The sequence below is a fragment of the Protopterus annectens genome, chromosome 1.part0 (assembly GCF_019279795.1).
Source record: "Protopterus annectens isolate FY-2018-M chromosome 1.part0, PAN1.0, whole genome shotgun sequence".
Taxonomy (NCBI): Eukaryota; Metazoa; Chordata; order Ceratodontiformes; family Protopteridae; genus Protopterus; species Protopterus annectens.
In genome coordinates, this window is record NC_056725.1 from 150,570,348 (window position 1) to 150,596,418 (window position 26,071).

The 26,071-nt window shown below is 37.5% G+C and overlaps 1 protein-coding gene across 2 annotated transcripts in view; it reads right to left on the reverse strand.

Moving 5' to 3' along the window:
* PLEKHG1 (pleckstrin homology and RhoGEF domain containing G1) overlaps nt 1–26,071 on the reverse strand; it is a 2,146,741-nt gene that overhangs the window by 1,982,617 nt on the left and 138,053 nt on the right. The window lies entirely within an intron of this gene.

Genomic DNA, 26,071 nt, shown 5'->3' on the forward strand with positions numbered 1-26,071 from the left:
GAGGGCACCAAAACAGGAGGAACAGCAGGTGGTTTGGGAGACCATTCAGAGGAGCTCATAATACCTCGTCTGGACATTATAAACTTGAGAGCAATCCCACTTAAAGAATTCAGTCATATGGGTAACAGTGTCCCCAAAAGAGAAATCCTTTAAAAGGAGAATCTGGCTAGTAGAATCCTCTTCCTCTGAACCATAATCTAAGGGGAAATGATTTGGGAAAAGTAAGCTAAGGACTCTCCCAGAGTCCGGATCCACCTCAGAGGAATTCAATTCTGTAGGTCTTTTAAGAGGGGTAAGCTCAGACACCCTTTGAGGAGCCTTTAAACTCATTAAAGAATTAAACAATCCTTGAGTAAGATCCTACCATTCACAGTGGGGATCCTTAACTGCAGGTTAAAGATATATGGTTTTCTATTTCTTTTTCTGTGGGAAGTGTGCATAAAACACCCTAGGAGGGTTAGATCCTTGCAAACATTCAATAAGTGTAATAGGGATCTCCTCCCCTCACTAAAATCTAAGGAATCCCCCTTGGCCCCTCAGATACAATCAGCCAAGGACCCCCCTCAAAGTCTGGAGCAGATGTCTGCCAGGTTTCCATGGACTTGCGAGGAGTAGGATCCATGCAGACCTCTAAGGGGGTCGTGGTAGAGGAATTTGAAGCAACCACTGGACTATACTCTGGACTTTCACTAGCCTCGAGAGAGATGCCCAGAGGAGACTGGAAAGCGCTGAATTAGACCCACATTTTTGGCCTTTTTCATTGCAGATGGCTGACCCTCGGGACGGAAAGACTCCACCATAGCACCTTAAGCCAACAGCTTGAGAAGTTGGCTTTCTAGGTAAATAGATGAGGAGAGACGACCATGTAGGGTCTTAGGGACAAAAGCTCAGCAGATAACATAGCACATGGTCGTGGGAAGCAACCAAACAAAAGAGAAACTGGTTGTGCTGGTCTTTACTGGGAATCTGCATCCCACACTGACTTTTTCTCTTCCTGGATACCACGAAACCAAGAAACACTAAAGAAAAAGAAGGTAAGGACAAACTCCAATGGGGCACTTATCTGAAAAATGGCTCAGTAATCAGCACAAAAGTAAGGTGTTCAGGCTGGCATTCAATGATGGCATTCAGACTGGTGGCAAAGAAGTTCTGAATATGTGCATCTGCACATCACCTTTATTCTCTATACCTTGATTAGAGAGCACACATGTGACGTATTGCGCCTGTAAGTACTAAAGACTTTGGCATATTGGCCAGATATTTGGTTATCCATGGCAGAAGATGCCTTCTGCTAGGAACACTGCAACAGTGATGGAAGGACATGCCCATTTACATTACAAATGCTCACTCCAAAACTCAGAGCTTGCATGTCAACAAGAAGAGTTTCAGAACTGGAGAATATCTAGCAAAACAGGGTATTTTATAGCTTGAAAGATAAGACAGGTTATGACACAGGAGTTGGAACAACACAGAAAAAGGTGAAAGATGTTAGTCTATCTTGAGAGCTAAGGATATCTAACCCTTTGATTCTCTTTGTTAGAAAATACTGGCATCCTACAAGCTGGACTATGTCTGGTTAAATACATACCAACCAAGGGCACCTGCAGGCAGGTGCAAGGGGGTGCATTTTCACCCCCCTGGAACTGGCTGGCTAAGAAAATAATTTTCTTTTAATTGGTTTACATCTTCAACTTCCAGAAGATGTTTGGACTGCGGATGGAGGTACAAGTGAGAGGCAAGTGTGTGCATGTATGTGCTTAATGGTTTAAGGTAGGTGTGTGTGTGTGTATGTGTGTGTATAAAATAAGTAGGGGTGTGTGGATTTAAGAAATAGGTTTGGTAGTGGTGTGTCTGTGTGTATGTAAGAAGTAGTAGGTAGATAAAGGTTGGGGTGTGTGTCTGTGTATGTGTGTGAGGGAGTGGTCATACCTTGCAATTATCCAGATTTTTGCTTATTTTCGGTTTGTTTCTCATAAAATTGTGTTTTTTCTGGCAAATCAATGAGGACTGAGGTCAGAAAATAATGGCAGACATTTGAGTTTTAGACTTCATATCCTCTGAATATGACAGTAATGCAAACCTTGTTGCTCTATCCACTTTCTAAGGAGGTAGGGGGATGTATGTGTGTGTCATACCTTTCAGCTGTACAGATTTTCACAGAATGTCCAGATTTTTGTATTATGTTTTTGGTCTGTTCCTCAGAATTGTTTTTTTGACAAATCACTGGGGTGAGCCAAGGATTAAAGTTACTAAATTATGACATGTATTTGAGTTTCAAATTTCATACCCTTTAAGAAAATGCATTCTAACACAAATCCTCTTATTCTAGCAACTTTCTAAATGTGCCCCTAGTTTTGGGCCTTTGTCCAACTTTATAACAGGCTTTGTCCAGATTTCTTGTGCTAAGAGATTGAGAGGTATTGTGTGTGTGTGTGTCCAGATTTTTGCCCCATATTTCTCTTAAAAAGAACTGAAGTTGCTAAATAATAACAGACATTTGAGTTTTAGACATCACATGCTTTAGAAAAAAATGCATACCGACAAAATCCTATTATTCTAGCAATTTTCTAAGTTCATGAGAGCAATATTTATAATCTGTCCCTATTTATCTTAGGCTTTGTCCAGATTTCTTGCACTAAGAGGTTGAGGTGTGTGTGAGAGAGCGTGAAATGCTCTAGTTAGAGTTAGCAGATGGAATTTATTTTCAAGTGCATTTTCAAGGAATTGTGAGCCTCAAGGGAAGAGAAACTTATTGCTGCTCATGCTAAGTCTGCTTAAAATGTGCAACTGTTTTGTTTAGCAAATGGTATCACTATTGTGGTATAGAATTTTAAAGCAGTGTTAGTAGCGCAGCAGGTAGCATACTTGCACCTTGATGTATAGGACTGCAGGTTCTATTTCCACATCATGTAGATTTGCACTTTAAGGGGATGGGGTGCTGCAGTCCTGAGTATGTCCTCCTTTGGATGAGATGCCTAGTAACTATGAACCTGCTTTTCAGCTTGCCACCCATTCCCTATTGCAATGTACCGGCTTACCCATTTTTTAATGTAACATAGGCAATTTATTCTTTAAAGGCAGCAGGCACTGAATTTGTAGATGAAATACTGATATAAAGCTGTTTTTTTAGCAACAACATCTTCATTAGTTTCAGATCTCTTTAATGTGGAATTATTCATATGACTTTTACTTCTGCAGAGACTGTGCATATTCATGGATATTGGTGGATTATGACAGATGTTTGAGTGGCCTTTTATGTGTGAAATGTTCTGAATTGTGCAGTTTGTCATTACTGGTTTATATGTGTTGTATTATTGCTTACTGGAAAAATGTTCAAAACTATAAATTTCAAACACACTAACAAGTGGTGCTGTATTATACAAGGGAAATAATTCAATTATTATATGTTATAATTAATACAATCAGGAGGGAGACTCAAAGAACTTTTGCATGGTCCTAAAATGTGTGCAAAGGGCTTATGATTTGAAAACTTAACCTGCCACTGGCCAGATGCATTTCTTTGAATGTGGGTTTCAATGCTGTTGCAGTGAATGTGAGTTTCAAAGGTAGAGAAGTTTTAATGCCAAGTCTGTTTTCATTATAAGACTATTACTTTGTTTAACAAATGTCTATCAGTGTTTGTGCTATAAAATTTGAAGTAAAAGTAGTAAATTAAATCCAAATATCTGTAAAAATTGTAGAAGTAAATCATAAAACAGCATGCACACAGAGTTTTGAACAGTGTTTATGGCAACGGGGGAGAAATAGCCAAGTAATGGGACACTGGAATGGCTACGCAGGGGGGGGGGGGGCTCTGGGTTAGCAAACCCCTGCAAAAAATCCTGCGGGCTCCCCGATACCAAACAGTGTGTTACATTTAATGATCAACCTAATACAGAAGAAATATGGTACGACTAAGACATCTTTGCATGTGCAGACTTTGATTATTATCAACAAGCCCTGTTGATTAAAGATGTTTCATTAGTGTGTAATGGAGGTATCTTATTGTATTTGAAAAAGTATGCTGAAGGAAAGGGTGAGGAGTCATGAAAAGCTTGATCCTTTTACTTGAAGGGAAGCCCCAGGAGACCTATGGAGAAAAAAAACTTATTGCTGAAGGGTATGTCTCTCCAGTTTAAGAAATGGTTTAAAACCATGAATTAGAACAGTTTAACAGAATTTTTTTATACGTACACTGAAAAGTGGGAATGTCCTGGGTACAAGGATGGCAGTGGAGATTGAGACACTCGCCCCCTAAAGTACAGGCATCAGAGTTGGTGGAAAGTAGAATATTTAGCAAGATGATCACTATTTTAAATAAATGTTAATTGCTAGGCCAAGAAATCCAAAGCCCAGATGAGTCAGATTCAGATGTTCCTTAAATGGCATGTGATTCTTGAGATGAGACAATTACAGGCTTATAGGTACAGCTTATAAAATGCTCATGGAGCTGAAGTCCCCAGTCCAGAGAAAATGGGAGGATGGTGGGATTAAGCTGTTAGAAGGTTCACTTAATACACACATGAACCCATTCACCTCTGTGTACCAGGATACTCCACTAGATCTTGAAAATGTCATATGTTTTGTTATGCAGGTGACTGAACACATACTTTTACACTCCAAGGAGACTCCAGAAAATGTCTGAAGGACAAGATGGGGATGTTGGAGATAGAAGTCAAGACCTAGAGGGGACTGGTGGCAAATCTTCTGGGCATTGTTTGTGTAATATAAGCATGACCAGACTCAGTTGTTGGACCAGGTATTTTGCAAGGCGATCCAGCTAGCATCTAGCCATTTATTGTTTGTTGTTGTTATAACGAGTAAACAATTTGAAGCTAGTGTAATTAATATTACTGTAGTGGCTAAAAGACAGTTAAGATAACTTGTATAGCAGATATGATTGCATTATTGCTGCATGTGTCAAAACAAGAGGAATGGGAAAGAATGTTAGCCGAAGATTCCTAAATAAATGTACAGTATGCCATGTTCCTGATACACATATGTGCATGTTGGAAGCAATGCAATAACTAGTTGTCACAGCATGTTTCTATCGGTTATGAGTGGTGGTGGTGCATCAGCATTCACCAGCCCCCACCCCCCAGGTGTCCTATCAGCCTATGGCCACAATTCCCTCAACAGATTAAAACTGGGAATAATTTTTACATAACACTGAAGTACGAGAAAACTGTAATGGTTGGAAGAGCTAACTATCTTAATCAGTGTAGAAGCCGCATAATCTTAAAAGGGGCACAACAGGAAGGTTTTTTTTTAATTACTGCAAGTTGCCAGCACTGTTAAGCGACAGGTAAACTTAAGACTTGTGTGGCTTGATTTAACAAATAAAAATGTACTTAAAGTTTGCTCTTGGTAAATAACCATGTTGAAGTTCTCTGCTTCATTGTAACATTAGGTGAGGTTGAGGTTTTAACGGTTTTTGTTCATGTTGTTGTGTCTTATGTTTGGTTTGAATAAAAGATTGCAAATGAAAAAGTACAGCCATTTTATTCATTTCAGTGAAGTCAAGAAGGCACAGCTTGACACTGAAATGAATCTTTCCTTGAACAATATTTCCACACATACTTCACCACTGCTGTGCCCTTCCACAAGAAGCAATGGGATGATCTCTGGTAATCAAAGGAAACTAGATGACCCTGGAGACATTCTTGCAAAAACACAGACACTGACCTTACCACCTGCTTTTTTTTTTTATTTTACTTAATAAACATTGCCTTTACAGTTACTAATAAAACAACTGCCACAGTCTATGCTTTGCTGGTTGCTTTAATGAAGGATCATATCTTCAATGGAGTATATGGGGAGGGTTTGTGTGTGTGTGTGTTCCAGAGTACAGAAGTCATTCTTGGTGTTTAGTTTTATCATTTTAGATATTCGTACGTAGTTACTACTCATCTGTGACATTAGTTGGCTGATAAATGTAATGTAAAGTAGGTAAATGTAACATCCCTGTGGCGCAGTGTGAAGTTTTATTAATTATCTTTAAAAAACAGCTACTGGATTAATCATATGCAATGTGCTGAAATAAAATGTTCATGAAGCTTCCATTTCAGACGTGTTGTAAAGTCAGACCTTTCCTGTAGTAGGCAGAGGCTGTGCGCTTACTGAAAATTGCTAAAAAAAGTACTTTAAAATAGCCATTACCTCAAGGCTTTCATTTCCTGTTATCAGAATGTCCCTTGGGCAAGTGAGTGGATGTGAAGGTGTAGGACATAATTAGGTGGCTTGTCGGTGGCAGCACAGTCCCCATAAGAAACCTTGGAGTAAAAAATAAATGTGTAGATGGATGTCTACTTGTAAATAATGTCGGCTACTTCAGTATCCCATGCCTGTAAGCATACCAACTGCATTTCTGCTTGAATTTTAAATTAAGTTTCATTGTCTGTAGCATCTGAGACGTAGGTAAAAACTGCTGTTTTGTTAATGTCCACCATGTTTAAGACACTGCAGCTTGGTCTTTAACGTTGGTTCCTATGGGTATTTTTATTTAAGTTTGTGCTATCAAACTTTGATGGGGATTATTCCTTCAAGGGTCAGAAAAAGACATTTGTAAACATTTTCCCTACTGCACATTAGAGAGATGCACTGTAATTGCTAGTAACTGACAGCACCTACCTATAAAAATCAAGAAAAAAAGGGCAAGTATATTGCCAACAAAACCAATAGCAGTCACAAATCCATATCACTACTGGAAAGAACAGCACAGTACGAATTTAAAAATAAATCAGCCTTTAATCTGATAATTAATGCTCTCTGTACAATCCACAATAGTTTTTTGTCTACACTGAACAAACTTCTTCACATACCACCACAGTCATAAATCAACATTTTAAACTGCTTACAAAAAGCATTACTCCAATTATCCATCTAATTAACAAACATCACGTGCCACTATTCCACAAAAAAATTATAAAATAAAATATAAAAACTATAAAAAATGTGCTTCCACAATATCTATAGGTTATGTGTACTTTCTTACACCCTCCTATATTTAATAGAAAACTAAAAATGCTCTTAAATACAATAAATTATTATTTTAACATACTTTATAGTTTTTGACCAAGCTTGCTTTTTTGTAGTTAAGTTATGATTTATTACTGATGGTTTTAAAGAATGTTAAAATAATAAATGTGGATTGTACAGAGAGCGTTAATTATCGGATTAAAGGCTTGTTTATTTTTAAATTTGTACTGTGCTGTTATTTTCAGTAGTGCAGTGGATTTGTGACAGCACCTACCTACTTACATCATAAAAATATTTGGCATGACGACGCACATCAACAAAAGCATGCAGAGAAATAGGTTATGTATAACATCAAGTATAAGCAGCAATTTACAATTTAACGCAAATGCAAATAAAATGTCTGACAGTCAAAATACTGATGTAAAAAAGATCAGTTTAATGTAGTCTATTTGTATATCATCCTAAAAAGTACCAGCACCACAGTACTGGGTCCCTAGGTCTGTTAATATGAAAGTACATTCATAGAAAGCAATTATCTTAACAATAAATGTGTCATTGATACATATGTTTTTGTAAGAGGAAAAGCTCCACACACCTCGTCACACAACGGCCTGCATCCCCTGTTTTTACTGTAATAAAGTTCAGATCCAGAGTTACAGCAACACAGACTAAAGAGAAATCCCCCATGCAGTGACCTGTTCAATGGAACTGGCATTCTTAATGAAATGAAAAATGTATGATTTTCACAGCTACATATCAAACAACTAACTGCTTGGCACAGCTAGCATCAAAACAGGGAACCTAACACTAAAAATAAATAAATATTAACAGAAAAAAATAGTTGGACACACATTGCACACTGCCTTCCAAATTAAGGAAAAAAAACCTTCCTTCAAAATAATTATGCATACACACTCCTAGATTTTATTTATATATATATATATATATATATATATATATATATATATAAACTTTCATAACACAACACTGAGATGAAAAGGCAGACAACACAATAACACAGGCTTTCCACTCCAGGTAAATAAACACTTGGCCAACCTGAAAAATAAATTAAAACTGAGGCAAACTAAACCAACCCATGTAGGGGGCTGTGCCCCCACACCCCCCACTAACTAAATGTACCACCTCAGAGATCGCACTACTGCTGGGGTAAGTGGCAAAGTTCAACATGGTGGCCAAGTAATTACTTTCCTGGAGTGGAAAATTGGTGTTATGGTGTTGTTCGCCTTTTTGTCTCAGTGTCAAGAAAGTCAGGTAAGTGAAAGTGTAGTAGTCCCACACACACACAAATATGTATATATATATATATATATATATATATATATATATATATATATATATATATATATATATACATATATATATATATATATATATATATATATATACACACACACACACACACACACACACACACACGTGTGTGTATATATATATATATATATATATATATATATATATATATATATATATATATATATATATATATATATATTTACACACACACATACATGCATACATATATACACACACACACACACACACACACACACACACACACATACACACACATATACACACACACGCGCACACACACACACATCTTGTGTGTGGTGAAATTTTTTTGAGTCAGTACCTTGAATCATAGCTTGACGAACATTTTACATCAACTCACAATCCACTGACCTACTTCAGATGCTGGAAATTAGGGAGTGTCAAACTTGCCCCACTATTGGATCACAGTTACTTCCCTTCTCAAGTTTTGCAGATTGGAAGCTGATGTATCAATTCTGTCAAGCTGCATTTCAATGTAGAGCAGTTTGATGAACTAATATAAATTATATATATTTCATGCAAAGTATCAATATAGGATTATGGAATTCAATCTTCTTGAAGATAAACAGATTGGAAGCTTGATAACAGAAAATATCATCAACACAGAATTGTGGAGAACAACCTTCCTAAAGATCAACAGATGGAAAGCTTGATAATATAACCTACAAACTTATGAATCCTTGGCAGAATTCAGTCACATGCAGTGATATCAAAACCATTATGCAAAATCATGTCTCAGGGTGGAACTGTGCAATAATTACGGCCAGGTTCATAAAGCGGCAGTCCACACAGGGGTAGCCCATGGGAAGGGCTGCATGTTTTAGTTTGTTTGTTCTTTTTCTTTCCATGTTTTCCAATTAAAAATAGTTTACTTTCCTGATCTGAGAACTCAGAGCTCGATAAATGCTCCAATTTCTGGAAGAAAGGGGGTCAGCTGACTCAAGAGTAATATTTTAAATAAACCCAGTCTTAGTGTATACTTCTCCACAGTACAGCAGTTATGCTCAATTACAGCTCCCCTGTCATTTTGGGGGAAGCTGGAATGACCATTTTATGTGGGCTGCTTGGGATGATAGACGAAACAGATAGCAAGTTCAGGATGCATCACGTGACTAGTGCTTGAGGAATCCTAACTCAAATGTTAAAGAACATGAATTGGTTTGCAACTGATACTTCACGTGTGGGAGAATGTGTTGTTCTTTATTTCATATTTATTAATATTATGCTCTGCATGGTACTGACAGCCAGCCTGCAAGACAGTATGCATTTTATGTATGTGTGAAAGAAGGCAGAAAAGAGGATGACTAAAGAAAAGTGATATTTAGATGCAGAAGGAAAGGTATTATGTAAACAGCAGATTATTTACAACACAACAGGACCTTAAATTGCATCTGTCTCCCTTCACTGGTCTCAGGCATCCTGGGTCTGCTATGTGCAATGCGCCCATAACTTCCATTATTTAAAAGTGACAGCTGGGTGGCAGTTTTACAAGCATAATCATACCCTGTGTGAGACACTTTTAGTCTTCTTTTCCCTATGTACTGGCAGGTACTATTAAGTGCAGTTATAACATGCATGGGATAGTCTAAAATTTCCGACCATACAATGCAGTTGACAATGCACTGCACACAAAGCCGTCAATGCTTCATCTGCTCAAACTTTCAAACCAAACCCACTGTGGATGTCTGTCAGCACTATCCTCAGACTTCTTTCATTGAGGACTACCCAAAGGACTGAGCCTCTCTCAGCTAACTACGAAATAGGCCAAAAAAACAGGCCCTCCTTTTGTGAGAGGAGAGCAAACACGGGTCTTTATTAGATCGAAACTACAAAATCTTTAATCGAACGCTAATACTCGAAACCACACAATATCGAAGATACAGAACAGTGATCTTTTTTCCCAGAGAAAAAAATCACTGGACCATTGTTGGGACTTTGCCATTTCCTCCACTGTGGTGCGATCTCAGAGTTGGTATATTTAAGTGGGGGGGGTGAATACCCCCATTTTATTTTGTCTTTGTAATTTTTTTTGTTTTGGAGCTGTTCCGGTACGTTCGATATAGTGTGGTTTTGGGTATTAGAGTTCGATTAAAGAACGCTCCCTCTTTTGGAGTTTCGATCTTCTAATATAGACCCAAGCAAACACACCTTGGGATACTCAGATTGCCCTCTTTATTTTCATGCCGTGAAAATAAGTACTTAATCCATGCAAGTCATCACTTGTCCCGAATTAGCCTTTTACACCTAGAAGTATAATTAGACTGATAAATCAATTTTAGAACCAGAACAGCTCCAAAGCTCTTTAATTCCTCTTAACGCACAGCAGAAACATACAGTTCAAAGCTGATTAAAATTGACACAGTGAAATATATGTGCTAAGCAAACGATAAACCTTTACATCCGTCCCGAGCTGTCATGATGAAAGGAGTGCAAAGAAAATATGGAGCAAAATGCAAACTAGTGCCAGCACTGCAAGTTTTTATTTCCATATTTCATAAAAAAGTTTCATTTCAACAGTTTTGTGCAGACTATACTTCCAAACGTACTGCTGTAACTCATATAAATTATTTGACTATCGCTTGAAGATGCAATACAATGACTGGAATGGAATCACTTGTTCTTCCTGTTACTCTTCTACATGTGGTTTTAATCCTTGTGGGAATTACAAGCCACAACAGCTCAGTAAAACACAGTTCAAATGGAAGCTGTTCAAAGAACTACTAAAGAAAAATGATAGAGCAGGTGTTGTACAAATCACATGCAGACAGGATGCAAGACACACACACATTTACAGAAAGGAAGAAGATGCAACATTGTCTGGAATTATTTACAGAAATGGAGAGAGAGACCGACAACACATATATATATATATATATTTATATATATATATATATATATATATATATATATATATATATATATATTTTAGAACAGACTCAATTATATTACATATCATTATATTACATATCTTCATTTTTGCTTATTTTAAAAGTCTAAACGAAGAAACATCAGGAATAATACAAGTGTTCATGCATGTCCACATGTGTTATAGCAGCATCTATAAACAGATGGGTATTGAAATGGAAGGGTGGAGTAGAACCTACGAACACAGAAGTCAAAAGCAATGCATATATATGAGCTGCACAGAACAAATTCCAAGAAAGGATGATTAGAATGAAGTATCAAACCTAATTGATAACGAGTATAGCCAGAACGTTTGGAACTGTATATCATATTCCAGAATGTAGACTCCCCAGTGTCAGAAAGCACAGTATTAAGCCAAAAAATAGCCAGCCATGCATTCTGACAAAAAAAAAACTATATAACCATAAACTAAGATACATATATCAAACAGAAATTATTGTATTACATTTTACTGCACAAAATAAGTTTTAAAATGTGTATAGCAAGTTATGCAACTAGCTATACCCATGGGGGGAGGCTTTTAATAATGGTTTTTAGAAATTCCCTTCCAGACCTGCATGCCACTTATAAGTTCAATTCAGGTACAAACTATGCTGCCTGATCTATAACAAGTCCCAGTCATTGTGCGATTACTCAGTATAAAGCATAAGAATATATCCTGCAGCAAGTCCCAAGATAAAAGCAGCATTTAACCCAGCAAAAAGTCTGCTAAACAGCCTCCTAAAGATTGGAATGCAAGAGAGTCTTATCACTTATCAGGTGGCCCTACAATACAGTACTTTACCAACTAGAAGTACACATTTCTTTAAAGAGAAACAGACATAAGCCTTTCTTCTCTGTTTCTGTAAGCCTCTATTGAATTAAGCTTAAGTGCCTACAGAAGTACTTAAATTTAGTAATGTCTAGTATTACATACTGTGCAGTGCCTTTTTGTGCCAAATGTGACTAACACACCATTCACACTAATTAAAATGAATGAGGTTCTGAGGTACAGTGCCTCAGAAGAAGATGAAGTTCACCTGCCCACTTCATCGAACACCTGTTCAAATATAGATCAATTTACGATAACACTGGGGTGACAATCTCCTAATCTGTATTGCAATTACCATTCCTCTGGTGAAACTAGCAAAAAAAAGAATCAGTTCCAATAATAATAATAATAATAACACAATCATCTGCAAATTTTAAGTACATGCTTATGCAAAATAGTACTTGTATACTAACTGCAGATTGTGACCTACCCAAACCGAAACACATTTATGATGAAAATAAAAATGTAAATTAAAGATGCAAGTCTTTTCCTTACTCTCTCTCCTGTGACATTCTTTGTGTCTAATCTACCAAAATGAGGCTTTGGCACAATTAAAACTATTCTTTGTAACCTGTAACTGAGTTTTTAAACTAATAAAAATCTCCCTCTCCATATATATGTAAATTACCACATCATAAAACCTCACTATTCACAATGATGTTGTGGGATGTCCAATCTCTTGGAGACAATGATCCTACTAGTGTTCTAGCATTTAAATCCTCCAGTGTTAAAAGGTAATTAGTTGAATTACCATACACTTTACAGTCCCCTTCCAGTCCCACATTGAAGCTGAAAGTGAGCACACACAAACTGATGGATTATGCCTTACTTGTGTGTGTTAGTGTAGCTTGAGGCCATATTTTGATTTATTTGCCCTTGCCATTACTTAGTGTATATTTAAAAACATGAAGTAACTTCCGGCTTGTTGTGTTTTGCACACACACACTCCCCTCCACTGTTATCTCTATTGCTCTGTATCTCTCCCATAGAATAAAGTCCTCCACACTAACATGGCCTCTGGTCAGGAAGTAGTACTATTATACCTTTACAGAAAACATTCTTCTGTGTATGAAGAAAGGCACACTTAAGGCTCTTGAGTTCGTCATACATTCATTGGTAATTCCTGGGCAATTGATCTGCGAGTATCTTAAGAAGCCTAAACTTACATTCTTCTGGTAGTTTTTAGCCATTATATTTTGCATTCAAAAAGACATAACTGAGCCAAACAAGGACATGTTGAGACATTTACATATCTCTCCTATTCTTTAATAACAGGGGTGTTAAACTGAGGGTGAATATGTAGTTACCCATCCATTCATCCAAACTACATTTGAATGGAGTATAAGTATTTTGCTTTATGGGGAGTGGAAGACTATTCCACAGAAGTGGTATTATCTGTCAAAAATACTTAACTTCCAGCATGTTTTATTTTGCAAAAGAGACTGAGATTCCCTTGCATGTATAAAGACAATCTCACAAAAGCTTTTGCAGCAGGTATCTGCACCACAGCAGCAAAATGGTTGAAATCGTTCCTTATAAACAGGCACTGTAATGTCGACCTAGGCTCCTCCTAAACCCCATTGGCTCCCATTCAAAATGGGCATGCTTCTCAGATCATCGCTCTTCCCCATACATTTCTATTTATTAACAAACTCCTTACAGACCTCCCCTAATTAATATCATCCTTTAAGCAGGTGATGTGGTTATCAGCACATCTAGCCCTTCCCCAGTAACAACCACAGAATTAGTGGAAGACATGCAAAACTCTCTCTCTTTCTATTTCTAGCTACAGTCACATGATCACATACTCAAAACTGGAAAAAAAAACACCATACTCTTCAGAATACTGCACAGAATGCCTAAAGTTCCAGCCAATTGGACTGATAGCTATACCTCAGAAGAACCAATAAAAACACACTACAAATACCTAGGACTATGCTATGGGCTCAGCTCCAACCTCAGTTTCCAAAAAAATATATTAGGTATGCATAGGCAGATGTAACAGTCCCCTGTTCTAGATCAACATTATTTCTCACTGTTCTAGATCAACATTATTTCTCACTTTCTCTAGAAGGCAGAATAAACATTGGTAAAGAAGTTTAACTACCAAAACTCACATATGGTCTGCCAACATCTGTCACTACATCCAATTAGAATCTTAAGGTGCAATAATAATATGCAAGAATATTTGCCACTTCATCATCCTCATCCCCCCCCTAAAAAAATCTTTTGGAGCAGTGGTAAGTGTTATCCTTGTCATCTCAGTACAAAATTGTTAAGAGCCATGTGACTATATAAGCTAATCAACAAATCTTTCACTTTACTTACCAGCAGATTCTATGAAAAATCCATATTCAAAAACTTAAGATACCTCAATATTTCCAGCACTACCCTGTCCCTCAATTAAGACAGGGCACTACAGAACACCCTCATTCTCCCTACAAAGTATGGTTCACCCTACCATCAGGTGAACTTACTTCCAAAGTTCTGTACAAAGCTCACATCATTCCTATTCAAAGAAGCAGAGAAGTGTAAATGCTTCCACGCTAGAAGTGTTATGTAATCCACAGGACTCCTACCTACTCAGCCTCATTGGTCACTATTCTACTGCAACTTATTATTCTACTGTAATGTAATCAGGTCATGGGATCTCTCCAGCCTGAACCTGGAAATGGTCTATGCACATCAGTGTTCTGCCCCACTCAAACTGAAAGACAAGTCTTTGATCTAAATAGTTTAAAGCCCATTTCACTTGAAACACTGTTTAATGAAATTCCAATAAATAAAACATTAGGCAGCCAAAAATCACTCAAGCAAACAGTTTACAGAAATAGTTTTCTGCAGAAGGTGAGCCCTCTTGCGTTTCCCATGGGGAACCTTTACCCACCCATACCTTTTACGTAAATATACTAATGCCATGGCTACACAACTATGTAAAAAAGTGAAAATGCCACAACCAGGAAACCTTAGCAGGGCTGATGTGCAGGTAACCAAAAGCATCAAATAAAACTTCAGATACTTCTACACATTTCTACTTCTGTGATTACATTAGTATGCATATCTGTCATATTCAGAGAAATCGGCTTCAAACCAAATGGTCACTCAGCTACACGGGCTTTTAACCACCACTCTCATTCAGTGAAAATGGCATGCAAACAAATAATCCACACATATACATATATAAACGGTTCTAATTCAGAAAGTCAACTTACCAAAACATCGACTCCAATAACATCGAGACCACAACAGCGAAGAGTTACAACATTGAACTCCCGTAATGGTGAATTACACTTCCAGGAAATGAACCACTTCGCCACCACTGACTGTTGCCCTGTCCTCCACTATAGTGCAATCTCAGAGCTGTTATATTTAAGTGGGGGGGGGGGGCAAGCCCCCCACTCCGGGTGCATTTATGTATAATTTTATTTTTTTCTAATAGGATTGTTTAACTTAATAATTATGTTATTTTCCTCAGTGGTGGCCAAGTAGTTGGTTTCCCAGAAAATAGCAAATTATTAAATTAACCCTACCGTATTAGACAAAATAAAATTATACATAAATAAAACCTACCGAAGTGGGTGGCTTTAAACCCCACACCTCTCATGTGGGGGGCTTTGTCCCCCACAACTCTGAGATCGCCCTATAGTAGAGGACAGGGCAAAGTTTGTCACTGGTGGCCAAGTGGTTCATTTCTCGAAGGTGCAATTAGCCATTCCAGGAGTTCCATGCAGTAAATCTTGGCTGTTGTGGTCTCAATGTTATTGGAGTCAACATTTTGGTAAGGTCGACTTTTTAAAGTAGCACCATATAAACACAACACACATATACACATACATACACTCCCACCCACACATAAATAGGCATATATATATTTAAATATAGATCTAAGTACATATTCCACCAGTGCCAGAAGATGAAATAATGAAAACCCACACTCTGCAGCCTTTAAAATACATTTTTTACAACAGCAGTAATACCAGCTAAACCACTGTTCATTTTCACTACACCTGCACTCAAACCCCTTTACAACATCATTGGAAGATTATGAAGTCCTCATTCATTGTCAGGGATCTGCAGCAGTGGCATTAAAAGGAGGTAAATTCAATATCAGTCCATGAAATAATGACAAGAAAAAAAAAATGTCTTTGTGAACCGTCTACAAGTTCTCTCTAAGTAAAGACACCTCCCTATCCAGCTGCTGCTATTTATACCCTCTTCTGCCACATGTGATGTTATATTTTAGCATGCTTTAGAATTTCAGAAGTATGCCATGCTGTGCAAACATTCATATTATTTTCCTGCTCGATGCCATGTTGATGTCTGTATCCCACTAATATCTGTGCCACTCATCCTGCTCACAAGAGCACAAGTACTGGCTGAAAAAGATCTTTTTGACAAGTCCATTTACCAGTTAAACTTAAAAAAAAAATTCTGTGGTGCTATGAATTGTTTCCTATTACAGTTGGCATTGTAGTTGGGTATGTATTTTGTTGAATATGGACTTTCAGTTTGATGGTTCCATAGCTACCTATCGAACAGAGCACAAGCTGTGAAATTGAAAAACCTTTTATCCACTTACTTGCCTGAAACTATTGATGTCCTACAGGGATGTATACTAGCAATGATCTTTACACTGCTACAAAAAAATGTTACCCTAGTTCAATACACTGATGATGCAGCCCTAATCTACGCTATCAAATCTCTCTCTGAACTCTAAGACCTTACACAACAATCCTTATCTACTGAATTATTTGACAATGTTTCATAATTACTATTCAAGCCAAAAAACTGAATTACTACTCTTTATCCCAAAACACTTTCCTACTTAAACAACACTACTCACTGTTGTCTCTGCCCGCAACACAGCAAAAGAACCAAGAGAACCACTCAAAATTACCAGGTGCCATCATAGATGTCTGGCGACCACCATGTACTACATGTATCGCACATAAATATAGTTTCTTCAAAGATTAATGAAGCATAAATCATGCATGAAACATACATTACTGTTAATGTTTACATATGAAGAGTAGTAGAATATTTACTCAAGTTTCATATACACATTAATTTTTGTATAGGAATTCTCATGCAAAGAAGGAAATGTGAACAGAGATTTTCTCACCTGGATTCTGCTGAAAAGGGGGCAAAAAGACCATCCCAGTAAACAAATGGAAATAAGTTAAAATAAATTAATACATATAAAACATATCTTTAAGCTTGTTATAGCAGCTGCAGTGTCATTAATTATGTCCATATCAGCAGTTCATGAAATCTTGTTTAATAAAAATGGGGTATTTCTATGTTCCATCACATTCTTCAAGGAAAGACCAAGTGCAATTTTGAGTTGATTAGTCCTGTTCTTTTTACAAAGGTAGATTTCTCTGAACAAAGGTACACCAGGATTAACAGATAAGAGTGTAAGAAAAGCTCTAGTCCATTCATGGGGCTGTATGACCCATTAAAATTTAAGCAGCATATGTTCAAAAGATACACTTGGATGATCAGAGTTCAATTAATGGCTCGGATATTTGCTGCAGCAAGCTTGAGAGAGAGAAAGGAGTGAAGGAGCTAAACCTTGTCACCACTGTTAAGGGTTCCTATGGCATAAAAATGAACAAATGTTTTCAGTGGACACTACAGAAATGTGCCCAATGTACTCATGGGAGGAGGCTAGGTTGTTTGCAGGTTTAAATCATGCACAGAAGTGATTGCCCCACGCTATACCTGTTGCACATCCCTCTAGAAGATTGTGAAATGGGTATGTGCGGGAAGTTAAGACATTAAAGAGACAAGATGGCCCAGTTACTACTCATAATATAGTACCACTCTTGGATCACTCACTACTCAACCTTACGGGATTGAATGTTACACCTTGGGCGAAATTCTAGTGGAGCCAATTAAGCCAACTGAGCTGCAAAGGGGAGGCTTGATGACCAGTGAGAGACCACGAGGGGAAAAAGGATGTACTAAAGTTTGAGATTCTAGTTGCATACATCCTTGGAGTCTTGACAGGATTCCTATTCAGGAATAAATACAATAGGATGTTGCCTGACAGGGCAACATCATACATTAGATAAAGAAGTTCACATTAAGAGAACAAACAAAAATCTTGTATCTGAAAAGTTCTTCAAGATTTGAACACACACACACACATATATATGTGTGTGTGTGTGTGTGTGTGTGTGTGTGTGTGTATGCATGCATATCTATAGATGCACATATATATACATATATATACACACACACACACACACACACACACACACACACACACACACACACACACAGAGAGAGGGATATACAATATATAGATAGATAAAACCAGCCTTTCAGTGAGATACTGAAATATCCGAGGCATCCGTTGCTTCCAACCAACTATAAGCACCTGTTTTTGCTCTTATTTTTGCACTAAAGGAGGCGGTGTATCAATATTCATTAAAGATAAATACATCTCCAGATTGGTTTAACACTATGATTATCTGAAGATACTTCAGGTGCAATTAACTGTTGGTAGGACACCTATTCAAGTCATTGCCAGCTACAGGACCCTCTCCATCAATCAGGACACCCACTCTACCTATTTGGATCTATTTGAGTCTATAAGGATACATCCAAACACCATGGTGTTGAGCGGCTAGCTACCCAACCACTGACTGGTTAACTAACTCGTGCTTAAACTCACTTGCCCAAAGGTTCTTCAACTTCATTAACTCCAATGCCCTAGACTAGCTGGTTGACACCCCGACAAGGGGTGCCAAGATCCTGGATCTGGCACTTACCAATATGGGGGACCACTGCAGCATCCCCACTGTGAGATCTTTCCTGGTGAAACCACAAATCAGTCTCATTCCCAGTAACTATCGCACCTGAACCCCCCAGCAGCATTTAAACTAAAAAATCTTTGCCAAAGCAGATAACCTCTTATGGGATGGTATAAATAGCTTCACTGCACCCCCCCCCCATGGGATTGGCAACTATGAAGAGTTCTACACCAATGCTGTATACAAACACCTGTATAACTGCATTGACTTTGCTGAACCTGAAAGGACCAAAACAAGGTCCTCAAGGAAGAGCAAACCTGTCTGGTGGACAACTGCCATTAACAGGCTTTACAACAAGAGGAAGAAATTGCTGTCAAAGAGCAAGAGAGAGTGACCTTTGAACTGGAAACACTCCCACCTCAGCTTTAACAAGCAAATAAGACTTCTTGCGAAGTCCTCCAAAGCAAACTACAAATCCAAATTAGCTTCCTCGACTAAGGACAAACATAAGGCGTTCTTTAGTTACATCTGTAACTTAAAAGGAAAGGCCCAGATTTGTGCAGAACTGGTAGTTAATACCACTACATATACTGAGCTTGTGGACATAGCTAACATGTTGGCTGACAGGTTCTGTAAAAACTTCGCTCCCCTGTCCCAGCCACATGTACCCCATGACATCCCTACCAACTGTCCCCTACTTTGCATCTCTAAAAAAGCAGGTCATAAATGTCCTAAGGTTAAAAACAAAGTATCTATGGGACTTGATAACATCCAAGGCTGTATCTTGCATGGACTCCAACAATAATTAGCATCACCATTGAGTACTCTTTTCAATTACAGTCTAAGCACTGGCTTTGTCCCAGCTGAATGGAAAACTGCCACTGTTATTTCCTTGCACTAATGTGGTGCTTCCACTGACCCAGGGAGCTACATACCTATTAGCAAAACCACAAAAAAACTCCCAAAGATATAAAATAAAAATAACCACCAAAAGGCTGCTGATCCAAGAAAGACGAATTTAATAAGACTTAGTACCTTGGCTTAACACAAGCCTTCCAAGAGCTATAGACCTATTAGCCTGACTAGCCTTATCTGCAAGGCCATGGAGCGAATCATCATAGAACTTATCAACAAAGACATAGGTAATCTCCAAACACTTGACCCTACTTGGTTTGCATTTGTAAAAGGGAGATCACACCTGTTAAACCCGGTGGACTTCTTTGAGATGGTCATCAAGGCCCTGGACAAGGGGAAATTGTGCATACAGCCTACCTAGACTTAGCCAAGACTTTTGACACTATCCCCCACTCAGGCTTCATGAACAAACTCACCCAGCTAGATATCAACCCTTATATGGATAACTAAATGGCTCACTGATAGAACACACAGTCAAAATCAACCTTCAATTGCAGACCTGTAAACCAGTGGTGTTCCACATGGATCAGTCCTGGTACCTCTACTTTTTGAAATCTATTTCTCTGAAGTACAAACAAAAACTAAATGTCTGTGGCTGACAAAGTTTGCTGATGACTCCAAACTTGGAGCGTTCATAGAATCTCCAAATGATGTCAGCATCCTACATTAGCATCTTACACAAACAAATGATTGATGCCAAAGACATGGCCTTAACCTCAGTGCAAAAAATGTATTATTATCCCTTTCAGTAAGACCAATGTTCCTGCTAACTACCACATCTACAACAACTCCCTAAGTATACACACAGTGGTGAGAGACTTGGACACACAGATTGACAACAATCTTAGCTTTAATCACCATGTCTCCACAGTGGTAAGAAGGGCATTCTATATTGCTCTTCTCATAAATAAGGGCATTGCATCAAGAAAAAAAAGAAGTTATAACCTGCTTGTACTCTTCCCTCATTAGGCCAATCATAGAGTACAATGTCCCTTTTGGTATGTACCTTTCCAGGCACCTGCAGCAATTGGCGAAAGCACAAAGGCTTCTCACAAGGAAAATTCAAGGTCTTCAGCAGCATCTGCACTATGTGGATCATCAGAAATTACTGTTACTTTATTCTGTTTTATATAGACTACTCAGAGGTAACCTCTGCCTTGCATATAAGGCAATCTGTGATGCTACTTTACTGGAAATGCTGTACATCCGCAAGTCAATTGGTACATGGGTTACTCTCACTAAAGACCTTAACCTGGCATGTGACATTATAAGAACCTGCAAGAGTGATAAATTTGTCTCTCAGAGGTTACAACACCTTTGGAACACAGACTCCCACTTCATGTCAAACACAGCATCTCATTGGCTCACTTCAAATGCAATCTGGACGATTGGATGGATAACCATAAATTCACTCTGGGGGCTCCACCTGTGTTCCTCTTGTACTTAGGTGCTTATCGTGGAAATAAAGGTAGCACTTGGCTAGGCTTGTAAGGGCCCTAGGGCCATTAGCCTACTAACTTCCTATGATCCTATATGTACACATATTATATATATATGTGTGTGTGTGTGTGTGTGTGTGTGTGTGTGTGTGTGTGTGTGTGTGTATATATATATATATATATATATATATATATATATATATGGGGTTTACTATGACTAGCGTGAATGGCAGCAAGTTGAACGGCCGATTTCCAAAACCATGGTTTCCAAGGGGCAGGAAATCGAACCAATACTGGTCAACCACGTTTAGTTGAATTGCATGGTGCACTCGACCTTTCGGCAATGACGTGCTGAGATTGTGGAGAGAGGTCATGCTTCAGTGAGGAACAGGGAAGCAGCCCATTTCCTCACTGTAGTGCAATCTCGGAGTTGGTATATTTAATGTGCCAGGTGCTGTGGGGGGGGTGCAAAACAGTCGAGGTAAGCTAACATGGCTGGAAGACGGGAATGTCGAAAATGTTGTATACACATTTTCGTGTTTACTATTTTCGACATTCGGGTCTTCCGATTTCCAAATTCATTTTTTTTCCCCGATGTCGCAACTGTTCCACCAGACCCCTTTCGACTATACCATAGTAAACATATATATATATATATATATATATATATATATATATATATATATATATATATATATACACACACATTATATATATATATATATATATATATATATATATATATATAGTAAAATAGTTCCTCTGCCTAATGTTTCAAACTTGCTGTAGAATGTAAACAAACAGTGTTGGAGGAAGTATTTTACATCCAAAATATAATATTTTCAGAAAATATCCAGATATTTACTTCATTTTGTTGGTCCCTTATTCCTAAAATGTGTGATTTGTTGCTATTCATTGGGGACTGAAGTCATAAAATAATGTCATACATTTGAGTTTCAGACTTATTTCCTTCAGAAAATGTGTGCTAACACAAATCTGGTTATGTATGCTATTTTCTAATTTTAAAGTAGCAATATTTAAAATCTGTTCCTATTTTTGAGCCTTTGTTTCCTGTTTCATTCATTATGCAGACTTCTTGAGCGAAGAGGTGAAGAGGTATGCAAATATGTCAACTGCAGCTGCCACACATTTCCGCTTTCATAAGAGGTATGCAAATATGTCAACTGCGGCTGCCACACATTTCCGCTTTCATGTGCGCAGGCATGCATACACTCACGCAGACAAAACACACACACAAACACTTTTCTATCTTTATGTTTCCTTTACTTTTAGACTTGCTAAATGGCAAAAACACTGCTTAGCAAGTGTAAAGTAATGACTCAGTCAATCTCACTTTCATGCATGCATACACACACACACACACACACACACACACACACACACACAGAAAAATACACCACACTTTTGTATACTTTTTTAACACACACTTAACAGCAAATGCGCTGCTTAGTGAGTGATGAGCGTAAAATAATAGCAGTCATTAGCTTTCTTACAGTCCAAGCTCCACAGCAGCATGCCATGAAGCAGCAGACTCATTTTTCAGTAGTTATTACCTGTACATTGACACCCTGATCAGAGTACCAATGTACAGGTCGCCCATTCTCTAGGCTGGATTAACAGGGTAAATGGTAGATCAGCATGTATGAAATTCTACAGGAAAACATCTAGAAGGCTATGAAGAAGTTAAACTTAATTCTTAGTACAGTACAAAGAAGAGATCCAAAAGTCTTTATTGATCAATGATTATATCATCTACTGAGAACAATGTAATGCTTTGTACATTATCCGTACCTTATTTAGTTACCCTTGGAAAAAATCAGAGAAAATATACAAAAAAGATTAGATATTTGAACAGAATAAGTTAATAAGAAATACTAAACATTTGAATCTGTTCAATATTTTACATAGAGTCATAGCAGGAAAAGTATTCCTAGCTTAGAGAGTCAAATATGATGACTTAAGAGCCCATTTAAAACTTACCTTAAGAGAAAACTCTGCTAAACCTAAGATGTAGAGGTTTTCAATATATTCTTAATCTCAATAGAACTGAGAAAAGAAATTACTTTATAAAATCAGTTGATCATCAGACTGTAAGACTCAATATCACTTTTACAGAATCGGTAATTTAAATTATTTCAAGAAGCAAGTAGATTGCTATATGACAGAGTATAAATTTGCATACAACAAAGAAATCTACTATGGTCCAGTTTTGGGCCATTCGCAGTTCTAATTTAACTATCACAGCTAGCGTATTTCTATTTGGTAAATCTGATTACATAATCAATATACTAAAATCAAATATTCTGTGGATGGTAAAGTATCTTACAAGCACTATGGTACTATGGGTCTACTTTGAAACATCTAAAACTCATAACATCTAATTTCATAACACTGAGACCAGAACATCTAAAACCCTTAACATCGAATTTCATAACATCTAACACTACAGATCACAAGAAAATAACATCCCCTCTACATATAACGACAAACTACCAAACGCACTTTTTACTACGTTTCTGCAGGGGGGCAAGCCCGCCTGCACCCCCCATGTGGGGGGCTCCACCCACCACACCCCCCTCCCGTAAATTAAATATACCAACTCCAAGATCACACTACAGTGGGAAAAAGTTAATTTCCTAACCCCACTGTATCAAGCCCCCCTGCAGAAACGTATTAAAAAGTGTGTTTGGTAGTTTGGTGTCATATGTGAAGGGTTTTTTTTTTTTCATGTGATTTGTATTGTTAGATGTTATGAAATTCAATGTTATGGGTTTTAGATGTTCTGGTCTCAATGTTATGAAATTAGATGTTATGGGTTTTAGATGTTTTGAAGGGGAACTGGTACTATACATCAAATGTTCTTATTCGAGAGCTGTGGAGTTGCTTTTAATTGTGTGGCATTTTGCCTAAGGAATTCACATATATTTCCAGTCACCAATAGGTAAATGCCTGTTTCAGATAATAAATAAAGCAAAAGAAAGGAGAACTTCTTAAAATTAGACATTTGATTTATAAAATGCTTTCATAAAAGACATTTGTGTCTGCAACTTGGATACGATATAAGTGAAAGAAAAAGCGAAACAACTAAAACTGGCGTTACTGAATGAAAAAATTCAGATTTATGGAACATGCAAAACCATTGTGTCAGTTATGGAACACTTCCCTGCATAACCACCTTAATAAATATACTGACTTCTACAGTTACACAACAGCAGAGAAGGGGCAAAGACCACCTGCAATAAATGACCATCCCGCTCCATTACCCCCCCCCCCCCCACTGCAAGAAAAGTCAAAGAATTTACAACTGCAGTAGATTTTCAGCACACCACAAAACACACAAGAACAAGCCAAACACAAACTCATCTGTCATTTAAAATGAATGGCAGTCAGACAAAAATTAAAAAAACATGGCTAAAGAAGCTGTCATTTAATTTAAATAAAAATACACAAAAGAAATACTTTAACAAAATTCTTTTAATATTTAAGGGCATGCTCCTCAGACAAGCCAATGCTTCCTTTCAATTCAGCTGTTAATTAAAACCGGAATACCATTTGCATGTATTCTAATCTGGCAATAAATTTCACTTAATCAGGCTGATGAAAATGACTGGTATGTTTCAATATTCTTCTCTGAAGGCATGACCAAGCCTTACAAATGACTTTCACAGGAGATTAAAGAGAAGTACATAACTGCAGAGGGAAACAGAAAATTGCTAAACATATCTCATAGCTGGCAAAAGGCATGTAGTGACATTATAAAACAATTATGCTGACATTTCCTAGATCACACGACTCTGCAATAAGGTTTATTAACAAACAGAACTTGTTCTGCCCTACATGTTAATCTAGTTTGATGCCAGAATACTCTGTAGAAAATAGAACATTTGCCTTGGGTACTTTTTAATATCTTGAAAAAATACAAACAGTCATAAGTGAATTTCTGAGTGCAAAAAAATTACAACAGCCTGAGAACAGTACATTTAAAAATTGCTAAACTACAAAGCCTGAAGGGGATATTTGAGATTATAAGAGGACTGCAGCGCTCAGCAAAAACATTTACAACCCAAGGATGCAGAATTCATGAATATGATTTCAGCTGGTCAGATCTCCAAATGAATATTAAAGAATGGACTTTTATACCATCTGAGGTTGAGTGCACATCAAGCAAAATCTGCTTTAAAAACTTGATGCATGAACACATTAGGAAAAAGCATGTTTTTAGTAAATTCAGCTATGGCAGTTTTTTTTACACTTTGCACCATACTGTCTAAGCCTTAACTATTAACCATCTCCCAGTATATTAACAGATTATATTCTTGTAGTTACCATTTATTATTTAAATGATCAAATTATCAAATATGAATTCAGAGGTTTTCAAAATAACATTTTCATTAACACCCCTTGTTCAGCAAATACAATGCACAGGAAATATTTCATCATTACATATTCTCAAATCATTTCAGCAAAAAAAAGTGTGTGTAAATAATGTGATGATAAAAGATTGGTAGACTACATCTCATCTTTCTTTCTTCACAAAGCCTTCTGTTTTGATTTATTATCTCCAAAATCTTGGTGCTGTAAAAAGTTACACTGTAAATTCCAAGGCAGATTTTCTGCAACCACACAATAACCCAGAGAGAGTTTATTTTATTCTGGGTACAGTCATCCCAGTATATGGTGAAGTATGAAAAACAGTAGTGGGTGTATACGTGTCTGCTGGGGGGGCATCAATGGACTACGGCAACAGTACTATGGTGATTAGGTCACGATGGCACTGCAATGAAGTTTACCTATACCAGCATGTCCCGAGAATGGAGCTATTCATAATACTAGTTTGGCAACATTCCTGGCAAATCACCTGGTGGCTT